This window comes from Lipotes vexillifer, unplaced genomic scaffold (genome assembly GCF_000442215.2).
Source record: "Lipotes vexillifer unplaced genomic scaffold, Lipotes_vexillifer_v1.1 scaffold1531, whole genome shotgun sequence".
Classification (NCBI taxonomy): Eukaryota; Metazoa; Chordata; class Mammalia; order Artiodactyla; family Lipotidae; genus Lipotes; species Lipotes vexillifer.
This window is the reverse complement of record NW_006773724.1, coordinates 276514-289268: the sequence shown is the minus strand read 5'-3', so window position 1 is coordinate 289268 and position 12755 is coordinate 276514. Positions and strand designations below refer to the sequence as shown.

Below are 12755 nucleotides of genomic sequence, written 5' to 3'. Positions count from 1 at the left end.
TGAGATGGTCCCATTCATGCCTGTGGGCCTGGAGCCAAGTTTAAAAGCTCTTCGTTTCATTCTAACAAGTGGCTGGTTTGATGGTGAACCTTGCACTGCTCTAATGAGAGGTGATACAGCCCAGGGGTTAGGAGCCCGGAAGTTCTAGAATCAGACCAATTTTGGTATCAGTCCCAAGCTGCCACTTCCAACCGTGTTGTCCGCAGCAAGTCATGACTGTCTGATAAAACCATCCTCGGAGTATTTCAAAGAGACTGCAAGATAGCACGTATGTAGGCACTTGATACATGGCACGTGGTAGATAGTCAATAAATGTTATTATGAATAATAATAATAATAGCATTTTTCCTCCTCTGAAGACAGAGGACTGAGTCCACCACCTACCAGTCATGTGACCTTGGCCAATTTACCTACTACCCCTGCCATTTCTCATCTCTAAAGTGAGAAGACAGCGCTCCGCAGCCGCAGCCTGGTCACCAGCCCTGCCATGTCCTGGGCCGTGGTCTTTGGGCTTCTGGCCGCACTGCTGCTGACCCGCCGGCGCACGCGGTGAGGAAGAAGGCATAGGGAAGCAAAGTCACACGGCCAGCAAGAAGCATGGCTGGGATTTGAAGCCAGGAAGTGTGGTGCTAAAGTCAGGCTCATAACCATCCTGCCCTCCTGCCTCTTGTGCAAAAGTCGCCGCTCCTGTGTCCTGTCTGTGGGCGCAGACCTGGAGTGGGAGAGGGCTGGTGCACACTGGTCTCCTTCAGCCCTGTGCTGTGCCAGCCCTTAAACGGAGCCTTCGGGAGAAGCCGGCTCACAGAGAGGCGACCCGGAGAGCCTCCGCCGGAGGGCAGAATCCCCCGGTTGGGCTATGCTTTGGAGTTTGGAAAAGATGCTGCCAGCTTCCTCACTGGGATGAAGGAGAAACATGGTGCTATCTTTACTGTGCTGGTGGCGGGCAGCCACTGTCCTCCTGGACCCACACTCCTATGACATGGTGGTGTGGGAGCCTCGCACCGGGCTGGACGTCCACGCCTATGCCGTCTCCCTCATGGAGAGGATTTTCGACGCACAGCTCCCGCATTGCAGCCCCAGCGACGAAGAGTCCAAGATGAAAGCGACTCTCTTCCACAAAGAACTCCAGGCGCGCGCGGAAGCCGTGTACGCCGACCTCCACACTGCCCTGCTGGGTGACACCAGGGAAGCAGGCAGTGGCTGGCATGCGACGGCACTCCTCGAATTCTCCTACAGCTGCCCGCTCGGAGCCGCTACCTGACTCTGCGCGGTGTCGAGGCGGCGCGCCACACCCGGGACAGCCAGGCCCAGGACGGCATCCACTCAGCCGACGGCTTCCACGCCTTCCGCCAGCTCGACCTGCTGCTCCCCAAACTGGCACGTGGCTCCCTGTCACCGGGGGATAGGGACCAGGTGTGCAGGGTCAAAGGCCGCCTGTGGAAGCTGCCGTCCCCAGCCAGGCCGGCCACTCGGGCCCACCGGAGCAAATGGCTGGAGAGTTACCTGCTGCACCTGGAGGAGGCGGGCGTGTCGGAGCAGGTGCAGGCGCCGGCTCAGGAGCTGCAGCTCTGGGCCACGCAGGGGAGCACGGGTCCTGCTGCCTCTGGCCCCTGCTCTTCCTCAAGCAGCCCGAGGCCCTGGCTGCTGTCCGTGGAGAGCTGGAGCCTATTCTCTTGCGAGTAGAGCAGCCCATTTCGCAGATGACCATCCTCCCACAGAAGGTTTTGGACAGCGTGCCTGTGCTGGACAGCGTGCTGAGGGAGAGCCTTAGGCTCACCGCTGCACCCTTCATCACCCGCGAGGTCGTGGCGGACCTGGCCTTGCCCATGGCAGATGGGTGGGAATCCACCCTGCGATGTGGCGACTGCCTCCTCCTCTTCCCCTTCCTGAGTCCCCAGAAGGACCCGGAGATCTACACAGACCCAGAGGTATTTAAATACAACCGATTCCTGAACCCTGATGGATCAGAGAAGAAAGACTTTTATAAGGATGGGAAACGACTGAAGAATTACAGCATGCCCTGGGGAGCAGGGCACAACCAGTGCCTGGGGAGGGGTTACGCCGTGAGCATCACCAAACAATTCGTGTTCCTTGTGCTGGCGGTGCTTTGACCTGGAGCTGATCAGCCCGGACGTGGAGATGCCCAAGTCTGACCTCAGCAGGTACGGCTTCGGGCTGATGCAGCCGGAACGTGACGTGCCTGTCCGTTACCGCATCCAGCCTTGGGCTCGGGGGCAGATGGGACTCCACACACCCAGCCTGCCCCTAGTGGCCCAACGTTCTGTGCCTGCGTTCGGCCTGGGTACAGAGCTTTGAACACCCAACGGTGCCAAGCATTATCCCTTCCCTACTGTTTTTCCTAGAAGGCTGTGTCTGGGGGAGGGGAAAGAAGGGGAACGAAGAAAAGACACCAAAAGCTCTGCGGATTATCTGCTGCAAAGGTTAAGTTCCAAAATGAGGCTATTTCCGCTCCCAGCTCCTCTCACCTTTATGATATCCACTAAAGCTAGGGCAGACAGGGCAAAACTAGGAGACCCCACTGCTCCGCCCCCAGCCCCCACGGGCTGCTGTCCAAGGAAGGCCCTGACAGTGGTGTGGTCCAGACCCTAACCAGTCAAAGCAGATGCTGGCCATAAAAAGGCCATTTGGGGCCTAGCAGTGCATCTGTTGAAAGAAATTCTGTCCCCAAATTTTTATTAAACTACCTAAAGCCAAAAAATAAAAATAAAAAATAAAGTAAAATGAGAAGACTTCCTAAGCTCACAAGGTTGTTGTAAGGATCAGATGAGATCATCTGGGAAAAGCACGGTGCCTTGTACATCCTGAGCACTCAATAAACTGCAGCAATTAGTAACACCCATATTGTTGCCTTTCCTCCCCAAAGCATGAGCTCCTTGAGGGCAGGAACCCTGTGTACTCACTTCTCTATCCCTAACACTAAATGTCTGGCACATTTTTCCAGAAGGAAGGAAATGAGTGGGGGGTTTTTTGAGGTCATCCCACGCCCATCACCCTCCAGCTTGATTTCTGGTGTGACAGAGCGGGTAGATGGGACACAGAGAAGGCACGGAGCTTGGGTTGGTTGCACAGCGCCACAAAGGTAGAAAGAGAATTTGCTGGAAGTGTGGAGGATCACAGATGGTAAAGCCCCCAGCTGCTCACACACCTACTAGTGGGAGAGGGAGGCTGGTAAATGTTACAAATGAGTCAACTTTCTCTTAGACAATAAGATCAACAAGGAAGACAGTGATGGGGAGAGGAACAAACAGGGTGAGGAGAGAAACAGGCACCTGGACTCTTGTGTAACTTAACCCTTTGGGAGGAAGGGGTGTGGTGGGGGGCACACGGGACTGGAAAGCCGTCGAGTGGAGGGACGGCAGGGGAGCCACTGATTTAATTTAGATCCTCCCCAATGGGCTGTATCACAGCCTGGCTCGCATGCTCATTTCATGCTCCTCTGACACAGATGGGAAGATCAAACCCAGGACGTGTTGGTTTTGTAGGTTATCAGATATGTCAAAACCGTTAACCGTTTCTGAATTTAGCAATTTGGCAGAATGTGGAGCGGAGCTGCTTGGATGGCCAAGCGCGCTGACTGCAAAGGGTTTCTTTCGCAATCTTGTCCTCTTCTGCCAACTGTAAACTAAGATTATGAAGCAGGATCAACATGGCTACATGGAGTGTCGGCCTTCAAGAGGGAAAGCCAGGTGTTGGGGGCTCCCAGCACCGCATGGTCAATGGCACCACCCCAATACTACCTGTACCACCATCACCGACAAGGCTGTAATTTATCCCCCAATGATCCACGAGTGGGAGAATAGATGGATAAGGTATAGCCTGGGTACCCTGGAGGCACCCAAAAAATGTGGTCCCTAAATACCTAGCCTGGAATCTCCCCACTTCATTATCTTCTAATCCCACACATAACACTTCAATTTTCAATCAATCCAGCATGTGCACCGTGCTCCCAAGTGCCTATGACGTGCTCAGCTACGGGGCAACAAGTTAGGAAGATTACAAAATGGAATCAGACATCCTCTGAGTTCTTCTCTAAATTTTAAAAGCAACTGCTCATGGCAGAATATTGAGAACATAAGGGAGATTGGTTTTTAAGTAAACTGCCCACAAATCCTAATGATTGTTCCTTTAAGTAAATTTGACAGGTTGTATTTGTCATGTGTTTTTTTTTTTTTTCATTCAGAATATAAAACATTCTGAAAAATGAGGGGTCTCACAGACTGAGCTGTAGTAACTAATATGGCAACTCCCGGAGGGTTTTCTGTCCCTCTCTATCCCTAGAATTTCTTCCCCCACAATCACCAAGTCAAGAAGTTTGCCTTATTTTGTTTTATAAACTAGTAGTTTTACTTATGTGTGTAGAATATGGAATCAAGACTACTGGGTTCCAATTCGGGCTCTGTCACATCCTGGCTCTATGACCTTGGACTGGTTACTGAATCTCCACCTGCCTCAATTTTCTCATCTCTAAAATGGGAATAATAGTAATACTTCTCAGGACTGTTGTGGGTATTAAGGAGCTATTATAAGAACACTTAAAAGAGTGCCTAGCACAGTTTTAAGTACTTACTTTATTAAGTACTTGATAGATGTAGCTATATACATAAAGCAGCAGCACTGCCTTTAAAAGTAGGTCATTAGCTTTTGAAGATCCCCTAGGGTGGATTTCAACATTTATAAGTAGAAAGGCAGTATGGAATACTGGTTAAGAGCACAAACTATAAAACCACACTGCCTGGGATTGAATCCCAGTTCTGCTTTTACTTGCTGTGTGATCCTGGCTGTTACTTAACCTCTCTGAGATTTAGTTTCTGTAAAATGGAACTAATATTGCCTTCACACTTAAGTGAATACAAACACATAGTAAGTAATAACAAAGCATGACAGTTTGTGCCTGTCACTGTATTTCTAGGGGAGGTCCCAACAGCAACAAAGAGTCACGTTCGTAAAACGTCAATATGACATTCAAAGTCCCAGGAAGCAACTAGGTAACCAGTCATTAGCCACTCTCACCCCATCTTAGCTCTGTTCAAAGTTGCTAATGTACAGATCATTAGTGAAGGCGTAGCAAGCAGAATTCAATTAAAATTGGCCCAGCTTGCTGCTCCAGGTCCCTCCATCCCCATCCTGCAGCAGGACTGAGCGCTAAGGGGGACAGACAGCAGGGCTGATGCACAAACAGTGGGAGGGGCCCACTGGGGTGGTACCTTTGGCTGTTGCATGGCAACGGGAACTGCCTAGACAGAAGAGCATCAGTAAACTGCAAAGAGAGAGGAGAGCCTGGCTCCTGCATGCAGCCAGCATCAAAGCATCCGTGAGGCTGGAAGGCAAGGAGACCCCAGCCCTAAATAGCAGCCCTGGTGACGGGGCCCAGCCCAAGCCTGTGAATCCTGGTGTGGAAAGGAACAGACACACCAGTCCTTCCCTATAGTGACCTGCCCTGGGGAGCCACAAATGCATGGACTAGCCTAGCCTCTGAACCTTCCACACAGCTCAGGGTGGGCCTGGAACCCCTCTCCATACCTCAGGAAGGGACTCAGATCCGCAAGAGAGCTCGTGCCCAACTGGAGCTTGGGAATGTCTCACTGAGGACAGAACAACAGAACATAAGACAGTGTATCTCAGCAGGAATGTAACTAGAGGTGCTGCAGGCTGTCAGGAGAGGGAAAGTTTCCCGGAGAAGGAAGGTGGATCTTAAGAGACACAAGGAAATGGAAGAGGAGGCAGGGAAATAAGGGCAGTGACACAAGTCCCACGCACCCAAGGAACACCTTTCTGCCCAAAGAGAAACTCACCATTTAAAACAAACCTTTCTCTGCCTTCTAAAAAAGGATTGAATTTTCTGCCAGATCTGATTGAAGGTCAAAGGTATTTTGTAACTGCACTCCCCTGCCTATCTAAAGATGTCCCGACTTGTCAGTCACCCTCAACCTCAGATGCATTTCGCCTGTTCCACAAAATGTGGTCCATCTGACCCACGAGGCTCAATTTCCTAAAGATTCTTGCAGCTTTAATGTGGCTGACTGAAGTGGCTATGATATTTTATTGGAGTGACGATACACTTTATTCTTTAGAGACGTCAGCAAATTTTGCCTCTGGTGAATCGGTCCTGATGGAGAACCTCAGATTTAAAGAACTAGGGGGAGAAGTTTTATGTATATATTACTACACACACACACACACACACACACACACACACATACACGTGTGTTTATACATTATGAAAGCTGCTTATATAAACTTTATATGAGTACACACTTTACGTGTGTATGAACATTTGTGTGTGTGTGTATGTTTTAGCCCACCTAAGAAGAAGATCTGCCTTGAGCTGAATATGTAAGGCTCTGGGTCTCAATTTCTATAACTGCAAAGGTACAGGGTTTCTCAGTCTTGGACACTGTGGGCCGAGGATCCCAAGGCTCCATTCTAGTTCAGTGTGGAGAAAAGTGCTAGGATCCACTGGTGATGTCTGCTGTGGTCACACTACAGAGAGATGGGAGGTGTGTTTGCTGGTACCTGGATCAGCTCAAAGGACCCTCCTGATAGATGATTTTCAGGATCTTAGAACTGAGTCCCAAAAAGAGGGTTCTTTTAGAATCTCTAAAGGCCTATTAGCTCAAACACTCTGAACACTGAGTTGTAAAGGCCACACTCATGGGTTCAAAGCCATCCCCTTGCTGCAAATAGAGAAAAAAATGCTGTTTGTGTTGGGAAGATCCCTCCCAAACCCACTCCTACAAGCTCCCTGTGGGCACAGGCCCCCCAGGTGGGGTCACAATTTTCTCCTCCACTGGGACCCGGTGGGACAGGGGAATGGGTTCCCAGCATTTCTGCACAGCTGTTGAGTCACAATAATAACTTCTGTGAGGGTCTAAAATGATTTCCATTATGAGCAGCTTTCACTTTATAGAAAGACCCCCACTCCCCTCAATGCAACTAAGGAAAAAGAGAAAGGCGACACAAGTGACAATAATGATGTCTATGGATTTTGAGACAGACCTTGGGAGAGGCAACGGAGAAAGAATAATTTACGGGGACACTGAAGCCTCAGGACCTGTCTGTGCGGGACATTCTAGATTCCCATACAGCAGTGACACCGAGGCCCAGAGTCGTGATGTTTAACTCCATGGGACGGGCACACAGCCAGCGAATGGCTTCCAAGCCCTGTCCTTTCCACGCTGTAGTAACACAGACTAGACACCTCTAGGGGCTGCAGTGGGGCAGGGCCGGAGGATCTGGAATGTTGACAGGCCCTAGGAAGTGAAGACAAAGAGGCTGCGGGGCTTCCCTGGTGGCGCAGTGGTTGAAAGTCCGCCTGCCGGTGCAGGGGACGCGGGTTTGTGCCCCGGTCTGGGAGGATCCCACATGCCGCGGAGCGGCTGGGGCCGTGCGTCCGGAGCCTGTGCTCCGCAACGGGAGAGGCCACAGCAGTAAGAGGCCTGTGTACCAAAAAAAAAAAAAAAAAAAAAAGAGAGAGGATGCACAAGGAAACGAGAACGTAGTTTCCACATGGCCCATCCCATGGCTCAGAGAAACTCAGTAAACAGAGTCTGCGTGTTTCCATCCCAACTTCTCAGCCTCCGTTTCCGTTTCCCTCCAGCTTGCCCGGCTGAGAGAGATGCGAGGGCTGCTGAAGAAAGAACACTATGCTCTGCTCCTTTATCTCTGAAAAGATCTGGAGACCAGCCCAATCTCAAGGGACCGCTGACAAGAACAAGAAATCACCAAGTGCAGAATGCCCTCATTAGTCAGGCTTCTAACTGCCGCTGGGGGATGTCAGGCCCACACGTTCTTCCCCTGGGCCCTGGCATCCTCACGCGTTCATATCTCCCCACCCCTGCCACGCTGCCTGCAGACTCCTAGAATACCAAATCTCAGTCCAATACAGAAAGCAATTTACTAATGTCCTAAAAAATATGGGGGCTGCACAAGGTGGTCTCTGGAGTCTCTTCCAGGATGGCAGTTCAGAGACGGCTGTAGCTGGTTCTGACTTTTATCACCACGTGCAGCCAGGAACCTTCAAGTCCCACCATCAGAGTCCCCTGGAGGTAAAAGGCAAATGTCTTATTGGGGCAAAAGTAGTACTTTGGCAAATGATCATTGAGTCTCATCTTGGACAGACTTGGGGAGAAAAAGAGATATGATGGGGAGTGAATGTGGAAAGGAAACTAGGCTCTGAAAGCCTTGAGCAGTCAGGGACGACCGGAACAACGTCACAAAAATAGCAGTTATGTTTTCTGCACACCTGCTACACACTGGGCACAGCGACTCAGACTCCTGTCATAAGCACTATCTCATTTAATCCTCTGTTATCCCTGCTTTATAGGTAAGAAACTGAGACACCAGGAGATTCAGTGACTTGCCCAAAGCAACACTGTGTTCACCCATTCCTTCAACATCTATGAATTTCACACGTGGCTCCAGGCACTGCACCAGATCCGGAGCCACAGAGTGGCTGGGCTGGGATCCAAGCCTAAGCATCCAGATGCTAGATTTAATACCCCAGATGGACCAATCCGCAAAGGGGAACGCTGTGATGCTGAACCATGCGGACACACACAGGAAGCCCACCGGGGGGGAACCCAGGCCCCAGCCCACTTTGGGGTGTGCCGCCCGTCGGAGCTGCAGGGAGGAGGGTAAGCTGGAGGGAGCCTGAGTCCTGCGGGACAGAGCTTCTGGAAGGCAGAGACTCCTTCCTCTGAGTCTGCCTTGTCCTTGGTGCCGCCTCAGTGTCTCCCCGCAGTAGGATCTCAAATAACTGTTCTTGAGAACATATGGCACCCAAGGGGCCACCCCACAAAGCCGTTTCTACCAATGGATTCTATTCTGTGTAGACAACGTGGAAGACTGCCAGGAAACCCCCAGGGTCATCCTCTGCATCAACAGACTTCCTGGAAATGAAGCCAACCTTGACCTTTAAAAGCCTGCATGATCTACCCTTGCGGAGCTCTCCCACTCCACTCCAGCCACCATTCCCCTAACCTGCCAAGCTCATCCCCACCTCTGGGCTTTCATCCTTGGTGTTTCCTCTGCCACCAACACTCTTCCCTTAGAATTTCACCTGGCTCACCCCTTCACATCCCTTTAGTGCCTACCCAAAAGTCACCTCTTCAGAGAGGCCTTCCTCAACCATCCCTTCCAAAATAGCTTTCCCACTCTGTTCCCTAACCCTGCTTGAATGGGGTTCCTCATCACCCCAAATCATGTCAGTTACCACACGTGTTCATTCATGGATAGTCTGTCTTGCCCACAGGAAAGGAGGCTCCGTGAGAGCAGGCTTTGTCTATTTGGTTCACTGCTCTTATCTCTAGAGCCTGGAAGGGAGGCTGGCACATAGCAGGTGCTCAGTAAGTATTTGCAAAATGACTTGGATACATTAATCTGTATCCGCCAACATTTATTGTATACTTACTACATAAGGCTCTGAGCATACAGAGATTTAAAAACAAGCAAGACAATGTTCCTATCCCTGCGTTCACAGCTGAGAGAGGGAGATGCTAGAGGGAGGTGTCCCAGTCGAGCAGTGTTAAAGAGGGAGCCAGCCGGTGTTCTGGGAGCACCGCCCCACCCCACTGCGTGACACTGAGGAACCACAAGCCCTGACTCCCAGTGGGGGGACCCAAACCTGTGTGACATAAGCTCTGCCCTCAGATGCACAGCCTCGTCCACTTACAGGAGACAAGGGTTCCGCACTGACCCCAGACGGAAAATCGAACCACAGCGTTTCTTTATGCCGGGTAGGTGAGGATTCTGCTTCAAAAGTAGTCACCTACACAGAAGCTTAAAACTATTTTTTAAATTTTTCCATTTTTAAACTGACATAACTAGTTTCTATTTTTTAAACTGAGATATAACATTAGTTTCAGGTGTACAGCATACGGATTCAATATTTTTCTATGCTGCAAAATGATCACCGCAATAAGTCAACATCCATCCAGTCACAGATATTTTTTCTTGTGATGAGAACTTTGAAAATCTCCTCTCTCAGCAACTGTCAAACATGCAACACAGTACTGTCAGCTACAGTCGCCATGCTATTCACGACATCCCCACGACTTACTTGTTTTTTAACTAGAAGCCTGTAGCTTTGGAGTCCCTTCACTCATTTCACCTACCGCCCACCCCCGCCTCTGACAACCAGTTAAAACCATTTCTGGGGCCTTCCCTGGTGGTCCAGTGGTTAAGACTCCGAGCTCCCAATGCAGGGGGCCCGGGGTCGATCCCTGGTCAGGGAACTAGATCCCGCATGCGTGCCGCAACTAAGACCCAGAGCAGCCAAAACAAAACAAAACAAAAACTAGATGACGTCAACTAAATTTTAATTAAAAAAATTTTTTCTGAAAAGTCTCTAAGGTCTCTATTCGAGGTGCTCCCAGTGCCTGAGGGCTTCGGATGAACAGTTTCTGCCTGAAGGGAGAGAGGGAGGACGGCTGCTGACAAAGGTGAAAGGCAGAGGGAGGCGCTCTGTGAAAGCGGAGACTGAAATGTTGGTGACGGACAGTAATTGCACGTTCCGAGACAGGAGGACAGGCCCTGCCACTGCCGGGGAAAGGTTCTCCGGGCTCATCAAAGCACTCAGCCCAGCTCTGGGCCTCAGTATCAGCCGTCCCCACCCCTGAAACGCCCTCTACACCCTCCCCCAAGTCAAGACCCCCTCCCCCACGAAGCCTCCTCTGATTGCCACAGCCTGCACTGGTTCAGAATCACAGAAACCTCGGAATGTTAGAGCCCGAAGGCACATTTCAGATGAACCAGGCCAGGTCCCACATTCTCTGGGAGATGAATCCGAGGTCCACGAGGTGGAGTGGCCAGGCTTCCACGCCTCTCTCGCGTGCTTTTCCTCCCGTCGTGCTCTCTGCTCCTTCTAGGGCAAGTCCACCCTCCTCGACTGGCTCCTTCAAATCACTCAACAGACACTCCCTCCTCTCCTGCCCTTTGCCTTCAAGATCAAGCCCTGCCCACTTGGCCACCTCAATTCCCAGTCACCCCCCACCCCTCCTCTCTCACCCTTCCATCCATGCCTGGGTTCAGGCCCTGCTCGTCTCTCCCAGAGGGGTTTTACAGAAGACTCGTGATGGCCCCAGATCACACACTTCTTGTCCTCGTCCCATGCATCCTTCCAGCACTCACCATGCCCACCTGACCATCCACACCCACACTCCACGCCCCCCACCCTGCCCAGTGCCTAGTCCAGGACCAAGTCCGAAGTCCTCAGCAGGGTCCAAAAGCCCTTGTGAGCTGGCCTCTCCAGCTTCAGGCGTCCCAGCTATGCATGAGCCCTATCCCCCACTTTCTGCCTATTCTCGCCTGAAAGGCATCCCCACAATTGTGGGTTCAGCTGTGTCCCGCAAAAAGATCGGTCCAAATCCTAACTGCCAGGTGCCCGTCTGTGAATGTGACCTGACTTAGAACCCCTTTTTGGGTCCCTCTTATGATCTTTTTGCTGCGGGCAATGGAAAGAGGGGGGGACTTTGAAACCAAACCTGGCTCCCAGTCTCAGCTCCATCATTTCCCAGCTGAGTCACCTGGGCCAGGTCCCTTGAGCTCTCGGAGCCTCAGTTTCCTTCTGTAAAATGGGGCACCACGTCATCCCCGGTATTATTGATAATGTACGTAACTATCCTGCATAGACTGAAGAGTCAGGAAAGCCTCAGCTGGTATTACTACAATTCCTATTCCTGGGAGGTCTTTCTTGTCCTTCCAGAACTCATTCCAGGATTGCATTCCACCTCTGTCAAGTGTTCCAGGGTCTGCCTCTGGGAGGACTTCCTCCCCTCCCTGGCTCAGTAACCCCTTCTCCCAGAGGCCAGGGCTCCTCTCCCGCCCCTCGGGCAGTGAGAGGGCCCAGAGCCCCTGCCCAGGGAGCAGCAGGGAGGCTGGACCTTTGGTGGAGAGACTCTAAGATGACCATCAGTGATCCCCAAATACTGATAGTCACAGCCTTGTGTAATCTCCCTTCCCCTCTGAGTAGGGCTATCCTAGCACCTTCCTACTAATTAACAGAATACAGTAAAAATGTCACTTGTGTGATTATGTCACACAAAATTACAACTTTTATTTGGCCATCACTCTCTCCCTTGATGGCTTTGATGGAGCAAGTTGCCACACTGTGAGCTGCCCAATGGAGATGCCCGCTGGCAAGGAACTGAGGGAGGCCTCCAACCAACAGATGGAAGGAACTGAGGCCCTGAATCCAACAGGCTGCAAGGGACTGAATCCTGCCTGCAACCATGTGAGCTTGGAAGTGGATCCTTCCCCAGTTGTGTCTTCTGATGACACCACAGCCCTAACTGGCATCTTCACCATGACCTGGAAGAGACCCTGAAGCAGAAGACCCATCTAAGCCATGCCCACACTCCTGACCCACAGGAGCTAGGAGATAATAAATGTGTGTTGTTTTAAGCTGCTGAATTTGTGACAACTGGTTACACGGCACTGGTATCTAATATACTGCCCTAAAGAATTACTACTTGCCTTTTGAAAGAGAGCTCAAAGGGCACTCTGAAAAGTGAAAAGTCAGGCTTTCCCTGCATAACCACCATCTTCACCATTTTCATCATCACAACTGGTATTGCTTCAGGGTCTACTCTATGCCAGGTACTGGGGTTTTAGTATTTTATATCTATTATCTCTTTTAATCCTACAACCAACGTATGCGGGAGATACTGCTACTTAAGCTCATTTTACTGATGAGAAACTGAGGCCCAGAGAGATTTTTTAAAGACACACTACTTTAT

The 12755-nt window shown here is 51.0% G+C and overlaps 1 pseudogene; it reads left to right on the top strand.

Moving 5' to 3' along the window:
• The first annotated feature begins 487 nt into the window (after positions 1 to 487).
• On the top strand, positions 488 to 2316 carry LOC103091529 (prostacyclin synthase-like; annotated as a pseudogene).
• Positions 2317 to 12755: the final 10439 nt, after the last annotated feature.